The sequence below is a fragment of the Rhinatrema bivittatum genome, chromosome 3, assembly GCF_901001135.1.
Source record: "Rhinatrema bivittatum chromosome 3, aRhiBiv1.1, whole genome shotgun sequence".
Lineage (NCBI taxonomy): Eukaryota > Metazoa > Chordata > Amphibia > Gymnophiona > Rhinatrematidae > Rhinatrema > Rhinatrema bivittatum.
The window spans coordinates 280,754,597-280,772,293 of NC_042617.1; the positions used below are offsets into that span (position 1 = coordinate 280,754,597).

Below are 17,697 nucleotides of genomic sequence, written 5' to 3' on the forward strand. Positions count from 1 at the left end.
GAACAAATCATGAGATACAGACATAATTAAGTGGATGTTCAGTGTGTTGCAAGGATTTTCTGGAAGTGGGCAGAGTTTTAACGGGTGGTCTGTGGCTTGCCTTTTGTGGATGCGGTGAGGGTGGTCCTCATAAGGGCGGTCCCTTGTTTCGGGTGTGGCGGCTCCTGACCCCAATGGGTTTAGGCCGGCCGCGTGGAGCTTTGGGTGGGATTAGCGAGTGGAGCAGAAGGCAGGTATAGGGAGGCAGACAGGAGGCTTGAAGGAGGCGCACAAAGGGGCGGGCCCCTGCGGCGCCGGAGAGAGAAGAATTTAAAAGGCCTCAGGGCCTATCCGAATTGGCTGGGGGTTGCTGGCGTGTCGGCTGTGGGCGTGCACAGCGGCTGGAGGGCGGCGAAAGCGGGACCCGATGCCGTGCGATCGGCGGCGGACCTTCTGTGGGTAAGGCTGTAATTTAAAGGGCCTTTAAACATGCCTTTGTACGGTGTCTGGCTACCTTCGAGTCACATGAGATTTTTTTCCCTCCATCCCTTTCTGGTTTGGTAGTTGACAGCTCTTGTCCCATGGATTTCTTTGTTCTAGATGTAATATACTCTTGCAATTTTGATTTATTTTTTTTTTTGGCAATGAAGCACAGGTTCCAAACCCTTGACCCTTCCTCCAGTTTCTCAAGTCCCCTTTCACTTTTGCACTCCTCCTGGTGTACATTAAATGGGTTGGTTTTTTTTTTGTGTCCTTTGCAGATATATTTTCCCCCTCAAGTCCCTCTGCAGTGTTGCTCATAAAGATACTGAAAAGAACCAGCCTTAGCATCAAGCCCTGGCATATGCCACCGATCACTTTATCTTTTATTCATCGCAGTGGACTCCATTGATTCCTTCCCCCCGCCCAACCCCTCTCCACTCCCTGATCCCTGCTGCTTATCCAGTTCCTCATCCAGTTATCAACTTTCTCGCCTATACTGGTTAGTTAGTTTACCAGTCTTCTGTGTGAAACGGCGAGTGCCCAAAGCCTTCCTAAAGTCCGGATAGGCCACATCCACTGCTTCCTCCCTGATCTACTACTTTGGTCACCTCACCAAAAAAATCCAGTAAAGTTTTTGCTCGACAGGCTCTGCCTTTTTGTGAACTGCACGGTCAGCGAAACAGACACAGCTCTGGCAGCAGGTAAGGGCTATAAGGGCCCAGCTGCTCTACCCAGTTTGCTTCCTTCTGTGCCGCCGGAGACCGCAGTTGATCTCTGCCCTTTACCTTCTCTTTTTCTTTAGTGATATTTCCATAGGCCCTGCCCATTGCTGATGTTTGAGAATTCAGCACTTGGTTAAGACACATACAGCCAAGCGGCGTAGAAACAGGTTGGCAGAAAAAGACCACGTGGTCTGCCTATCCAGTCCCTGTGCATCAATTCTGAGATTTATTCCATCCCTGAGGTGCTATGAGTTTTAAAGTTTCTGAGAGCTGTTCCTCCTCAGGGGCTCCCTTTCCCTCTTATGAAACTCGAATAAACCAGGGGATGGGAACTGCTGTGTTGATCCGTACTGAAACCCGCCATGCAGGCCTTCATTAACGGGGAGTGTGGCCCATAATAAGACGCACACCTTTATTGTATTCCCAAACATGTAAAAAGGATAAGGGAGAAAACATGAGTAGAGGGGGGGTGAAACATGAGTTGATGCTTTGAAAAGTCGAATTTGAGCTAACAGCTTTAAGGCGTTTTGGATGAGAGAGCGACTCTGCCAAACATTAAAAGTCAAATTTTGTAATGTGAGCAGAACTCAACAGTGGCAATGGAAGCATGGTTTGCGCAATGGCTGCTAGACAAACCTAGGGAACTAACGATGACGCTCTTGTGCAATAAGTGACACCAAAAGTACACAGTGTAGGTGCCTTTTTATTCAAATCTTGTTGGTTTTGGTTTTTTAAAATGCCATAGGAAACCCTCCCCCCTCCCCCACACACATCTCAAATGTATTTTTTTTTTAATATGTTTCATACCAGTTTTCAGATATTTCTGGTCTATTCATTTTTCTGTTTTTTAAACTGATTTCAAATCATTCTCAATTCACTTTCAAACTTATTTGGTGCAGGACATTAGTGGTAGTGATGGTGGGTTTTTTTTTTTCCTAGTTATATGGACACCCTGTGTTGAGCCCACCAAGTTCATTTCAGACCGTCTTGAATTTGGATGTCATCTCTGTGCTTTCTATAAAAGAAAATTATTGTAGTGAAGTAGATCAAGATTGCCAGACGTCTTGGTGTCCACACCATTGGCTCAAGGTCCTGTACTGTTAAGAAATGCATGGAAGCTGGCATGCAACGACCGCTCCACAATAAAAAGAAGTCATGCACAGGCAGCCTTCAAGGAAACATCTTCCAGTATGTTCTTCAAGCCCTTTTTGTGATGATGGCAGCTAGACTGTGAAGTCTAGAAGGTCCCAGTTATGAACTGACAGAAAGGCAAAAGTTACAAGAGGGCCGTCTAACACCTGAATGCAGCAGGAGTGCAATTCAGCAACTGTCATTGCGATTTTCTGAATCCGTTCTGCTCCCCTTGCCTGAAGTGGGAGATAGTAAAGAAGCCCTAAGCAAGTCTGTTTCACGTTTTTCCTGACTGGATGATAGATATATCCAGTGAGATCAAATGTTCGGGACTTGGAACATTGGGATCCTCGTGGATGGCCATAATAACAATTACTGCAGTAATGGCTGAAGAGTTCAGGCATTGTGACATTATAATTGCTTCCCTGGGCAAGACCCACCAAGCAGGAGGGAGGCAGCTATTCCTTCTAGAAGGGTAAACAGAAAGAATGATGATTCATGGAGTTGGTTTTGTCATCAAGAAAAAAGGCATAAACTCAACAATTTCTCCATTAGAATCAACGAGTACCTCATGAATCTGTCTGAGGAGGAGCCAATATGGTACTGTCTTCCGTGCATATGGCCTGACTCTTGAGGCCGATGATGAAACCAAGGAGAAAATATTTTCTAGCCTTGATCAAGTTCTTTCTGATGTTCTCATAGGAGAGAGACTTATTCTTCTCGGCAACTTCAGTGCCTGAGTTGTAAGGGATCCCAACCTTTGGAACAGAGCTATCGGCAAAGACAACCAGCTCCAAAGGCAAAATCCTCTTGACCAAGCACATGGAACATGGACTCAATGCTATGTTCCATGAGGAAATTGTGAACATTCTGTTATGGATCAGCACTTTATAAGTGCAAAATAATAAGCGTTACATAAGCATGGTAACATTGACTCTCTGCATTGGCACTGTTAGTTCTCAGGCCTGCAAAAATGTTTATATCATCTGAACTGTGCTAGAAGCTGATTATTGTTACACTGATCACAAATTCATTTGCTGGAACTGGCTATCAAACTGGCTCCCAAAGAAGAGCTGCAGCTGAAGCAATACAGACAGAAGATCAGTATTGAAGGACTTGAAAGACTCAAGCAAGCAACTCAATCACACGAGACCTCTTCCACCAGTGCCTCCACGAAAAACTGGAAAATTCAAACGAACAACAGTTAGAGAATTCCAGCAGAAACTGGGGTGCCCTTCAGTCCAGTGGCTATGAAGAGGCACTGGATTGGATATCTGAGAGCTGATCACGTGCAAAGCCTTTTGTGCTTTGGTAAAACAATATTAACTCCAAGCAAGAGAGAGGATTATCAGCAAGCCCAGGTGACACAATGAGCAACTAGTGGAAAGATAAGTGTCAGAAGATCCAGCATCTGTGGGGTGTGGAGGTTTGTTTTTTTTTGTGCCACCAAAGCCATTTATAATCTGAGCACTCGGGGGAACCTTTGTGAGAAGGTGAGAGCCCCGGCCTTGCCAGTCTGATATTCCAGGGAACAGTCCCATGGCCTAATAATCACCTTTTCCCCTTCCAGGTTCAACAAAATTAGGTTTTGTTTTTGTCAAGTTTAACATCCACATGCACAGAACATAAATATAAACATGAAAATAAAGCTGAGCTCTAGCTTCACGTCGCTCCCTGGCTTGCTCTTTTTTACCTGCTGAGCCCCTCCTCCCTTACGTTCCCCTTCCAGGGCTGCTCTCTGGCTCCTCTTTCCTTCCCTGGGCTTGCTCCAGGTCTCTTCCTTCCTCCTTTGAGGCTCTTGCTAATAACTGCTGCTCCTCCCCCCTGCTTTGTTAGGGGTGTTTCCTCTTCTATCGTCTCTCCTTCTGTACTCTTCGGATTTGGGGGGGGGGGGCGCAGTGGAGCCTGGACCCTCCCTCTCCCTGAACTTCTCCCTCTGGAAGGTGGGCATCCCTTTTTATTTTTCCTTTGTGCAGCTTTCTTTTGTACAGCCCTGTCCCAGGGTTGGCAAACTGTGTGTTACGTTCTCTCTTGTCTCTCTCCTTCTCTTGCCTGTGGGGCACACAAGGTCCCATCACATCCCCTTCAGACCTAAGGATGGGGAAGATCCGGTGAAGGAGAGGGAAGCCATTAACACTCCTTTGAAGGAACATGGCAAAGACTTCAGTTGAAACTCTGTCAACAGGGGAGTTGTTCTCAGTGCCATCCTGCCACATCCAAAGACAAGCTCAGGCTCCCACCCCCCCAACCCTTAATAAGATGAGGAAAGCTATCAAGCACGTGGAGAACAACAAGGCATCTGCAGTTGATGGAATCCTTGCCAAAATCTGCAAGCAGTAGAAGAGAAGAGCTCATGTCACAAGTACGCATCCTCATCTTGAGATAGAAAGAAGGCGATGAAGAGAGCATAGCTTTCAAAGTTAGTCACAGAGTTTGCAAGGATGCCATTTTATTATTTGACTCTTATTTGTTTTTGTATTCAAGTGGACTCATGGGTCAACCACCCGTAATTTGCTTAGAATGAGGAGGAAATCCCAGATGACTTCCGGGATGCCACGATAATGCGAATCTTCAAGAAAGGAGACAAGTCTGACTGGAAATTACAGCAAAGATCAGTGTGAGAAGTCTCCTAAACTCTCTGCTTCCACTTGTTGAAGAACTCCTCCCAGAATCTCAGTGTGGGTTTAGCCAGGGGTGGAAAAATATTTAGAAAACTTGGATGTCAGCCAAAATGTTTAGGAGCCAGAGTAAAACTTCTTGTTTTGCCTTATAACTTTTGCTTTTATGCTCTGTTTTTTGCTACTTTTAAAATTTTATTTTTTTTTGCTTTTCTCCCTCCGCTTCTGCCACCTCTGTGCGGGCAGGGAGGGGGTATGGGGCAGTGCTTTCTGGGCTGATTACACTGATGGTAGCTCTGAGTCTCAGCCAATGGCAGGCTCCAGGCAAAATATTTTAGGGACCATGCAATCTGGCATTTTTCCACCCCCCTGGTTTGAGCCTTCAGAAAACACAATAGATATGATATTCATTGCTCATTGATCTTTATTGACCTGTCAAGAACAACATAAATCTCCTAAAAATCCTTTAATACTATCAACCAAGAAACAGTGTGAAGGATTCTTTTGATAGGCATCCATACTTCAGAATTCATCCCTAATACTTGCCTGTTCTATGCAAGTGGTGATCCTCAGTAATGGATAAAAATATAAGAAATTGCTATGCTGGGTCAGACCAAGGGTCCATCAAGCCCAGCATCCTGTTACCAACAGAGGCCAAACCAGGCCACAAGAACTTGGCAATTACCCAAACACCAAGAAGATCCCATACTACTGATGCAATTAATAGCAGTGGCTATTCCCTAAGTAAACTTGATTAATAGCCGTTAATGGACTTCTCCAAGAACTTCTCCAAACCTTTTTTGAACCCAGCTACACTAACTGCACTAACCACATCCTCTGGCAACAAATTCCAGAGCTTTATTGTGCGTTGAGTGAAAAAGAATTTTCTCCAATTTGTCTTGAATGTGCTACTTGCTAACTTCATGGAATGCCCCCTAGTCCTTCTGTTATTCGAAAATGTAAATAACTGAGTCACATCTACTCATTCAAGACCTCTCATGATCTTAAAGACCTCTATATCATATCCATTCTTAGCCGTCTCTTCTCCAAGCTGAACAGCCCTAACCTCTTCAGCCTTTCCTCATACGGGAGCTTTTCCATCCCCTTTATCATTTTGGTCACCCTTCTCTGTACCTTCTCTATCACAATTATATCTTTTTTGAGATGCGGTGACCAGAATTGTACACAGTATTCAAGGTGTGGTCTCACCATGGAGCGATTATAGAGGCATTATAACCTTGTTTTATTGTAACTTTTCTTCCTCTTCAATATTATTGTTACAACCCCCCCCCCACTGTTCCTTGTGAACCGATATGATATGATTTGTATCATGAATGTTGGTATAGAAAAGAGTTAAATAAATAAATTGACATTTTCCGTTTTATTAACCATTCCCTTCCTAATAATTCCTAAGATTGTTTGCTTTTTTGACTGCTGCAGCACACTGAGCCACTACAGACTCCCTGAGATATGGTATAGATCATTATTTTGCATTACTTTGATTTGTATTTTTATAAAATGCATTTTGATGAAATGTCATCAGTTGCTTTGGCAATCCTTGGGAATGGATTAGGTAAGATATAAATATAACAGAACATAAAACAACATGGTGTAATATGGAACTTCAAGGTTGCTTCAATGCTTTTTTTTTTTTTTTAATAATCCTTATTTTGATGCTACCTCTGAGGATCCTCCAGTTGGGGTGGGGCTAAACCCTCATATGGATAAGTGAGCCGCATAATCTCAGCCAACTCTGATCCAAAACAAAATCAACCCCGCCTTTGGTCACTGAGTTCTAGTTCACTGACAATGCTACTGAGGCATATGGGGCAATGGGACTGACACTTAACGCTCAAGGTTAAGGTCCTCCATCAAAAAGCTCCCAATGAGCCTGGCCCCAGGTTTGGCAATTTGGGTTCATGGTCTGATGCTGTATCTGGCTGACGCCTGGAATGCACTCTTAACTAGAACAGTCTAGAAAGAAAGGGACAGACTGAGTTAGTCAATTGGTCCTTATCTGCTGTCATCTACTATATTACCATAACTGGAGAATGCCAGGCATTTCCTATACCTTGAAAAACATCTCACTCAAAAGACTGCGATTGACGAAGAAATCCAACACCATGTCAAACATGCAAATGCAGCCTTCAGTTGTCTGGGGAAATGAGCACTCAGTGACTGCATAGTCAGCTTCAAAACCAAGCTCATGGTTTTATCCAGCAAGGGTGATCCCCCACCCTGCTGTACAAGAGCCATTTCAAAATACTGAGTAAGAATCTTCCAGATCCCACCAGCAAGCAGACACACCAAAAGTTATCCTCCTGCAAGCAAATGCCCCAGATATCGAGGCAATGAACATTCAACATGAACTTCGCTAGGCTGGTCATGTTGTGCAGATGTCAGACTGCAGATTCCCGAAGCCAGTTTTATTCACCCTGCTCAGTCAAGGTTTACACTCAAGAGGAGGGTAAAGAGAGCATGTCAAGGACATCCACAAGGCCAACTTGAAATGTTAATGTTGACAACAACTTGTGGGAAAACGCTTAAGCTCTCAACCGTCCCAGATGGAAGAAGAGTCTGCTACAAGGATCTCGGCGTTTCAGAACCCTACAATGGAAGTAGGAGCAGCAGAAACAGGGTGCTGTGGACCGGATCAAGCATCCAGATTCACCCATCCTGCTCAGAAACACAGGCCCAAGTTGCAATCAATCAGTCAAATCCTGGATCAGCCTCCTCAGCTATCTTCCAGCCAGGGGCGGCTCAAGGCAATCTGCCTGAGGCGAGGGATGAGACGGCATCCCACCTCTGCTCCTCTGACCCTGCCCCCCCCCTCCCTTTTCCAAACACATCCATACATGAGCCTCTCACACACAAGCATTCTCTTTGGCACTCACACCATTCTGGCACCAGCCTCCCCATTACCTCTAGGCCTGCTCTATGACAGCCCTGCTGCTGGGCCTCCTCTTCTGGGCTGCCAAGTGATGGGATCCATCGCAGCCCTGCTACAGGGCCATTTCTTTGGACACTGTAGAGGGCTAATTGGTTGAACCATGGCCCACCCCATGGCCTCAGAGATGCTGACCAACCTCAGTAAGGGGCCGACGTGACTCCTACTTCCTGCCCACGTGGAGTTGACGCGCCTCCTACTTCCTGCCTGCGCGGCTCCTGCAGTCATTTTCCGGGGCCTTCTTCTACATGAAGGCGTAGCTGGAGTTTTTGGATGTTGGTCCGGAGACCCGGAAATTTCGACAGAATTCCGGAGTCTCCAGGCCATATCCGGAGAGTTCCCAGGTATCCCCATAGACTTCATTCAATCTTCAGCTACCGGCGGAATGGGAGCCGCCGGCAGCCCCACAGCCTCTTCGATTTTGAGCCGCTGACGGCCTCTTCTGATCCTGAGCCACTGCCGGCCCCGTGGTGTCATTCAATCTTCAGCCGGCAGCGGCCTCTTCTGATCTTTTAGCCGCTGGCGGAATGGGAGCCATTGGCAGCTCTGCGGCCTTTTCCAAGAGATCGATTTTCAGTGGGCAGATATCAGTGCGGGGGATTTTTTTCAAAACTGGCCCATGGGATATCTGGGACTTATTCGTGCACTTTCTGTGCAGCTTGTGCTTCAACAGCTCCCAAAAGCACACTAAGCTAATCTTTGAAAGGAACACTTGGAGGCTGGCCTGACTGAGACAAAAAAAATATCCAAATAAAAGTTCATATTTTGCCAGCAAACTGAGCTGCAGATCCCCTTCCATCCATTTAGTTACATCTCTCCTATATCCTGGATTCCTGGGTCTGGTGTTAAAGGTTTTTGCCAACCAATCAGCTCCTGAACCAGTAGCCAAGTAACGAGACCACCACACCGCCAGCAGCCAGTGACTCAGACACATGCGTTTGCTGTGGTGCTGCTTCTCTTGTGCTTAGTGACTGCCCGCCCGCCCAGCACTGCTGCATGATTATGTAAACGTTGATGCTTATTGCCAGCCCTTCAACCTGCAGCAGCCCTCTCTCCCTTTCCCATTCTGGGCGCACTCCCTCTCCGGAAGACTCACCATTTCCACAGCCAGCTGCCCCTCAAAACTCAGCCCAGCCACTTCAGACACTAACCTTGCTCAACCTCTCCCTTTCTGACAGTGGCTTGCTCCACTCCTCAGGGCCTTCCCCCACTCCAGCACATTCTCATTGGTTGTGTGGCTACAGTCTGCTGCTTATATGGTTCCCTAGGCTTTGCTCTGCCTACCCACTCCTGGGGAAGTGAAGACTAGAGGTGATCCATTCTGCCTGCTTTCTCCAGGACTTAAGGAAAAGAAATATTTAAGCCAACACTATAAGCATCACTGCTGCAGCCAAGACTGAGGAGAGCCTGGACCAGGACAAAATAGTTCCAAATCAAATTCTGCTCTCCCACAATGTGGAGCTAGAGCAGCCAGGGCCGATGTCGGAGTATTAGGCAGCCTAGGCAAAGATAACACCTTGCAACCCCCAGCCCCACCGTACAAACACACACACACACACATGCACGCAATGAAAAATGATGCATTTGTAATAAAATTTAACATGGGAAAAGGGCAAAGGACAATCTCCTGAAGTAAAAATATCACAACATGTTTGTTTATTTAAGTATTTTTATATACCCGGGCACGTTTGGAAATCACCTCGGTTTACATATAACATAACGCAGCTCTAGGCTTTACAGAGAACACAGTGGTTAACAGCAAATAGCGAACCATGTAATAATAGCGTGAAATTCACGCGGGGGAGAAAGGAAACTTGTCGAAGCAACAGGCTTTACAATAAACAAGGAGAAACAGCAAACAGATTAACTCTGCTCAAATAGCATGTACTTCAGGAGGGGGAGGACAAAAATAGTAATTTACATTTAGTGTTATACAATCGTACGAGGGGGAGCTATGAAATGAGAGAGGTGTATACAGGTGGAGAACCTTATAGGGGGGGGGTTAGATAAGTTCAAGAGAATACTTTCAGGCCTAGTGGTGGGGAATACACTCAGGAGGGATCACAGTAAGGGAAATCGGGGTGTGATTATTAGCAGATTGTTAAGGATTTGTCTGCATGGTGGAAGATCTGCATGGAGGGTACTACATGTATACTATATTTGCATGCATTGCTGTGCTGCCAACTAGAAAACCCTGCAAAAAAGACACTTGGAATTCATATGGTATTAGGCCTATTTTAATGCATAGTGAGTTAGCCCTCAGAAAGCCATGAGTAAAATAAATTACAGTTACAATATAATAAACCACCCATACAAAAACAGCACTAACTGCCAGCACTCAAACAGTAACAACCTTTGAAAGGCAACACTGCAAGCTCTAAAATATCAGTGCACTTCCTATTATGAAAACAGAACAAGCCAAGCTGTTATAGATCCCTACACAGCAACACCATAACAGAATACTTCATCTCTGTCTGAGACAGGCAGAACCCAGACAGACCCTCACCAAATACAGAAAAAAAAAAGAGATCATAAAGGATAAAAAGAAATATGCAGACAAAAACTGAACTGGAAACAGCAACAAGCTAGACACCATATAAAAGAAAATAGAAACATTACTATTCCTCATAAAATATCAAAAAATAAAATGTAATAGTAAAACCATATTTTAAAAAATAAATATTTAAAAGCAACCGATGAATAGAATATCCAATAAATAAAAACACTCAGATTTAAAAACAAAGTGTTTTGAAATGGTTTTGTTTGGGAGACACATCAAATAATTAAAATTAGTAAGGATAAAAAAATATCCCATGCTGCCCATACCTGGGAATGTTTGATTTCCAGTCATCCTAAGATTGTCATGGATTAGCAGGAGAAAGATGATGTACAAGCTTTCACCTTCCTCACACACACATAAACAAGCTCCCTCTCTTTCTCAGACACACAAGCAGGCTCAGCTCTCACACACAGGTACACACAAGCAGGCCCCTTAACTTTCTCTCTCCCCTTTCTCACACAAGTTCCTTCTCACTTTCACACACACAAGCAAGCTCCTTCTCTCTCACACACACATACATGTGCAAGCAGGTTCCTTTTCACACACACACACATACATGCAGGCTTCTGCTCACTCTCACATATACATTCACATACTTACACACACACAAGCAGGATCCTTCTTACTCTCATATGCACGCACCACACACAAGCAGGATCCTTCTTACTCTCACATACACACACAACTTCATTTTTTATTCAGCCACTGCCGGCCTCTCTGTTTATTCTTTGGCGCCGCTGACCTGGGCTCTGACAGTGGCTAGCAGCTTCTCATTTTCTTTTTTGGCTGCTAACGACTTGGGCTCAGACGGTGGCCCGCAACCTACAGCTTCTCATTTCCTTTTATGGCCGCCGCCGGGCTCTGATGGCGGCCCGCAGCTTCTCATTTTCTTTTGATGTTAGCTCCCTCTTGAAAGCAAGATGAGGCGGCGGCTGCGACAGGTTATTGTGGCCTGGTTTGTGGAAAACAGGATGCTGGGCTTGATGGACCCTTGGTCTGACCCAGCATGGCAATTTCTTATGTTTAGGGGGCACTTTTTGCCACTCCAAAATGTTGCCGCCTGAGGAGCCCACCTCACCCTGCCTCATTATAGAACCACCCCTGCTTCCAGGCCACAATGAGGACCATTGAGAAAGACAAACATCTTCAACCGCGAGGCATTGAAACTTGTATTATTGTATTATTGCAAGACTGGAAGATTGGGCATCCAAATGGCAGATGAAAATTAATGTGGACAAGTGCAAGGTGTTGCACAAAGGGAAAAACAACCCTTGCTATAGTTACACGATGTTAGGTTCCATATTAGGAGCTACCACCCAGGAAAAAGATCTAGGCATCATAGTGGATAATACTTTAAAATCGTCAGCTCAGTGTGCTGCAGCAGTCAAAAAAGCAAACAATGTTAGGAATTATTAGGAAGGGAATGGTTAATAAAACGGAAAATGTCATAATGCCTCTGTATCGCTCCATGGTGAGACCACACCTTGAATACTGTGTACAATTCTAGTCGTCACATCTCAAAAAAGATATAGTTGCGATGGAGAAGGTACAGAGAAGGGCAACCAAAATGATAAAGGGGATGGAACAGCTCCCCTATGAGGAAAGGCTGAAGAGGTTAGGGCTGTTCAGCTTGGAGAAGAGACGGCTGAGGGGGGATATGATAGAGGTCTTTAAGATCATGAGATGTATTGAATGAGTAGATGTGAATCGGTTATTTACACTTTCGGATAATAGAAGGACCAGGGGGCATTCCATGAAGTTAGCAAGTAGCACATTTAAGACTAATCGAAGAAAATTCGTTTTCACTCAACACACAATTAAGCTCTGGAATTTGTTGCCAGAGAATGTGGTTAGTGCAGTTAGTATAACTGGGTTCAAAAAAGGTTTGGATAAGTTCTTGGAGGAGAAGTCCATTAACTGCTATTAATCAAGTTTACTTAGGGAATAGCCACTGCTATTAATTGCATCAGTAGCTTGGGATCTTCCTGGTGTTTGGGTAATTGCCAGGTTCTTGTGGCCTGGTTTGGCCTCTGTTGGAAACAGGATGCTGGGCTTGATGGACCCTTGGTCTGACCCAGCATGGCAATTTTTTGTGTTCTTATGTAGTGTGGCTATGAGCTGATCCATCATGGCTGATTAAGTGACATCAAGCAGGGGCTCCTATGCAGGAACATAACCTTATATCAGATAGAGGAAGGGAGGAGTAGGAACAATTTTCAAAAACAAGTGAGTAATTGCAAAGCCTACAAGTACTTTTATGCACAAACTTTGCATGGGTTCTTAAAGGCAAAGTACACACATTATTTCTCTTTGAAAACTGCCAAAGAACAAATTCCCTGCAGAGATTAGGTCTTGATATTGCCTCCCCTGACCTACCCTTGCCACTAAGCCCACCTACTTTTCTTGTGAGTTGGTGCACCTCTTCTGTACTTTTACCTACAATGTGTGTGCAGTGTTCAGATTATATTTACTGGAGAAATGGCTTTTGAAAAAGCCATTTCTCCAGTAAATAACTCAGAAAAATTCCTGAGTTATTTAAATAGAATAGCTGGTGAGGGTCAACCTGTGACCTTAATTTCCTTGTACTGCAAGATATTTGGGCTACCTTGGCATATTCTGCTCTGCCCCCAGAGATAGGGGAGAGAAGGTTACTCCAGCAGGTTACCCTGTCAGAGGCTCAAGTCAGTAAAAATATATAAAAAAACCTATTTTATCATCTGACTGTTGTAGAGCTCTCAAATTGCTCCCCATACATTGAATCTGACTTTACAATTTCTTTAAACCTGCAAACTGTCCAGAAGCTTCTTTGGGATAATGCAAAAAAAACCAAAACAAAACTCAACCCTCTCCTTTTTATAAATGTATTCAAGATTTAAAAAAAAGTGATTTATTATCTAAAGAAAAATTCAAATAAGAGGCAGGATGAAACAGTGAGGGAGAAGTAGGGCAGGTGCAAGCATATTTGGCACCTTAGCCAAACCTTTGGTCATTCACACCCTCGCTGCCCATCTTCCCCCCCCCCCCCCCCCTAACTATTGGTGGTAATGACTCCAGACCACCTCCCCTTCTTTGGTGGTATTAGCACTGGTATGACACCTTTCTGGACCTCATGCTGGCTGCTGTCCCCAAAATCTTAGCGCTCTGGGCAACCGCCTAGTTTGCCTAATGGAAGCACAGGCCCGGGGGAGAAAGGAAATAAAGGGAGGAGTAAAAGAGAAAATTATATTAGATGGAGGCAAAAGATCAACATATGCAAGAGGCATCTGCTATATCGAAAATGGTCTATATTGTAGTCTAATATGAAAATTCCCAGTGAGGACGTATACTGGACTGAGGCGGATATTTAACGCTTGGACCTCAGGATGTCTGAGTGACTTTAGCTTTAAAAATAGAACATGGGTAGATTTGATTGATTGAAATAACAGAATAAAAAAAAGAATCAGGTTTATAGCTGCTCATGAGAAATACTTTGCCTTTTTTTTTTTAATTATATTGCTGTAGAAAAGTATTTTGTAAGTAAAATCTGTGGGATTTTGTAACGTGAGCAAAACACAAAAGTTGGTAGGTAAGCTCAATATGTGCATCACTCGGCCCGGCTCCCCGCATTACTTACAGCCCGGTCCCAGAAGGGAGGACAGAAATCGATAGGATGGGCTGGGGACCTGTTCCCCTGGACAAAAATGGGGGGAAGTGGAGAATACTCCCTTAGGATCGACAGCCTCGTTCGTGTGGTTGCGACCGCCGGAGATGCTCTTCCCGGCTCCCAGCCCCAGGAATGCCAGGAATTCCCTGTCCTGAGCCAGTGCCCCGCCTCGCGCTGGGAGAAACGAAGTGGCAGAAAAGGGGGGGGGGGGCGAGTAGGAGTCGTCACCCGACCGCTTCTCTGGAAAATTTTCATTAATGAGAGGCCGAGGAAAGCCTCTACAGTACTGGAAGATGCATCCGCCTCTCGCTTCTCCTCCCCGGTAGGCTGCGGGGCAAATGGGTGGTGGGGAAGGGCCATCGCGGAGGCCGGCTCCCCCTTTCCCCGAGTTCAGGTGGGTCGGTCCGGGCTCGTGGGCGGGGCCTCTCGCGCGCTGCTCTCTATGGGAGTTAGGGAGGGAGGTGGAGGAGGCTGCTGCGGGGATCACGGGGCGGGGGTGGCACCCCCGGGTCTGGCAGCCTCTCTCGCTCTTTGCCTGGAAAGACGCGGTCCCCGGCAGAACGGCGGCGGCGAGGAGGAGGGGCGGCGGGGGTGGGGTCATGATCTTCTCCAGCGTGCCTCTGCGGATACCCGCCGGCAAACAGGTAAGGTGGCTTCGTCCCGGCACCGGGGAGGAGAACCGGCCCTGCATCTCCCCCCCCACGCACGTCACCGAGGCACCTTCCCCTCCCCCCCCCCCTCTCGAGCTGGGGATCCTGCCCCCCCCCGCCCCATCCCTCTCTCCCCAGTGACAGCTCCGGCTGGGGCTGCCTAAAAGCCTCAGAGGGATGTGGGTGCACACGGGCCTGTGGAAGAGGAGAAGGAAGAGGGCGGGGCGTTGGTGGATCCTACGTCCAAGAGCTTATGATCTTAAGTGTCAGAAGTCGTCGGGGGGGGGGGATAGTTATCTTGTTGAAAATCTCGCAGTGAGGCGCGGAGTTGGGATCTGTAAACAAGTCCTGATTTTTTTTTTTTCTTCTCTTATTTGAAACTATGAACTTTTGGAAGCATCAGAGAAGAGAGATGGAAGTAATGCTTTTATTACGCAAAAGGAAGGGGATGCGTTGAACGATGCCTCTTCCTCCCTTCCCTTTGTCATTCGGTTCTTCCCTCTTTTCCTGTTCTAGCAGGGAAACATGTACTTGTAGCTTTCGTTTTTAAACTTTTATTTTTTCGGGGGGTGGGGAGCGGTGGTTTATAAAATGGGGTGAAGACAATGTTTTCTGATTTTTAGTGCATGTGCTAGGTCTCTGTATGCTGTGCAGTCAGGCATGGAAGCGCTAACAACACAAACATGATTTAAAGATCCAGATAGTGGCTTAGCTGTGTCAGGATCAGATTTAGGCATAGGCACCTAATTCTGAAGGTGTCCAAAAACGATGACCTTCCCTGTTACTGTCTAATTTCTGGGGTTAGAATCACCCACTCTAGTTCTCTGCTTACAGGTGCCATAATTTTAAATCTGATGAACTGTGTTTCATTTGAGTAAACTGACTGTTTGCTCTGATGCACCAATCCCCTTTAGAGCCCAGATTTCTGCATCTTTGCCTGTTTCTTTCCAGCTCATGAGAAAATGCTGTAAATTTCCTTTTGGCACTCTTGATGCTGCAGGAGAAGCTGCATCTATAGTAGCAGAAATGTGTCCTCCCTTCCTCAGATCAGAATTAATATTTAGAGAACCTCAAAATGTAACTATTCTGAGAGATATGGAATAAGATGCATTGTTAAGCTATGTCTCACTAAAAACCTGATCTTTAAAGTTAGTTACTTACTGTGGTGCTGTACTGTGTGAGAGGGAGGAGGAGTGAAATTGCCCATAGTACAGAAAAATAGAATCTTGTTGCCTCTGACACTGTCGTTGCCCCCTGATGTTTGCAGAGTCATGAATTTGGCATGCAGAAATGCAAGGGAGCAGTGCACGATAGCTGGTAATAAAGTGACGTGCACCAACCAGGAAAGAGAGGTCAGGATGATCGTATCAGATGAACTCAAGGTAGTGAAATAATCAGGGCTGGATTTAGGCGAAGGCAAAATAGGCATGTACTTAGGGCACCCAAAAATCGGGATACCCCTTTTTTTGCTATCTGATTTCTGGAGGCAAAAACTCCCACCCCTGGTCCTTTGCTTACGGTTACCATGATCTTAAATTTGGCCCTGGAAACAGTGTAATAAGCCAGAGAGATAGTGGGTAGGCATAACCAGTAGAAAATGGGACAATGACTTCTTTGTACAAGTCATTGGTGAGATCTTTCCTAATTTTGTGTCCATTTTAGAGACTATCTCAGGATATAGAAAGGCTACCAAAATGGGAAAGAAACTACACCAGAAGCCATAGGAAATGAGATTTAAGGACTAAAATATGCATACTTGGAGCAGAGCTTTCCAAACATGTCCTGGTGACCCCATAGCCAGTTGGGATTTCAGGATATCCACAATGTATATGCATGATAGAGATTTACATGTACTGGGTCTCTAGCATATGAAAATATCTTTGTGGATTTCCCAAAAGCCTGACTGACTGACTTAGGGGTGGGGGTCACAGACTGAAATGCTGCTGCCATTTTCCCTCCCACCTCCAAAGAGCAAGAGAGCAGTGCTGAAGGCCTGGTGCTGCTAAACATGGCTTCTGCTGCATGGTTCAAATGGTGAACTGTACGAGAGAGAGATGTGTGGTGGCAGGAGGAAATGTTTAAAAATACTGGGGCTCTAGTATTGTTTTCTTATCTGTGAGGCAGGGATTGAAGATTGTGGAAGAAGTGACATAGAGCTAGACAAAGCGAAGAAAAATGGAAAGGAGACCCTGGGAAAAGAGTTAGAAGACTTACAAGAGGAAAGCAGGCAAAAGAGACCAACATGATTAGAAAAATAACATTTCCAGATGGTAAAGGGTAAACAAAGCATTTTATTTTCAGTTTAGTGATTGGAATATGTCAGCTTTGGGAATGTACATCTTCAATATCTTTGAATTGTGCATGACACGAGGAAATGAATTCTGTTTTCATTTCTTCAGTGTTGTACTGCACACAGAGCTTGGCTTCTCAATGTTTCCATTTCAGTTTATCTGCATATTTCTAGCTTGTGCTCCCTTTTTCTGTATTTGGTGAGGATCTGTCTGTGCAGTGTGTGTGTCTGACAGAGGTGAGGGATTCTGCTATTGTATAGTTCCTCTATAAGGATCTATAGCAGTCCAGCTTGTTCCGTTTTCCCAGTAGGAGTTATATTGGTGGTCTAGGGCCTGGTGTAATAAGAACCTAAGAACATGCCATACGGGTCAGACCAAGGGTCCATCAAGCCCAGCATCCTGTTTCCAATAGTGGCCAATCCAGGCTATAAGTACCTGGCAAGTACCCAAAAACTAAGAAGATCCCATGCTACTGTTGCTAGTAATGGCAGTGGCTATTCTCTAAGTAAACTTAATAGCAGGTAATGAACTTCTCCTCCAAGCACTTATCCAAACCTTTTTTAAACCCAGCTACACTAATTGCACTAACCACATCCTCTGGCAACAAATTCCAGAGTTTAATTGTGCGTTGAGTGAAAAAGAACTTTCTCCGATTAGTTTTAAATGTGCCCCA

The 17,697-nt window shown here is 45.3% G+C and overlaps 1 protein-coding gene across 3 annotated transcripts in view; it reads left to right on the forward strand.

Moving 5' to 3' along the window:
- RBMS2 (RNA binding motif single stranded interacting protein 2) overlaps nt 1-17,697 on the forward strand; it is a 99,235-nt gene that overhangs the window by 16,132 nt on the left and 65,406 nt on the right. Inside the window, exon 1 of one of the 3 annotated variants that reach the window (XM_029594824.1) lies at nt 14,689-14,727. The exons of the other annotated variants lie outside the window; for them this stretch is intronic. The gene's annotated coding sequence lies outside the window, so the exon portion shown is untranslated. Of the gene's footprint in view, nt 1-14,688; nt 14,728-17,697 lie in introns of those variants that run through there. 3 annotated transcript variants of the gene reach the window in all.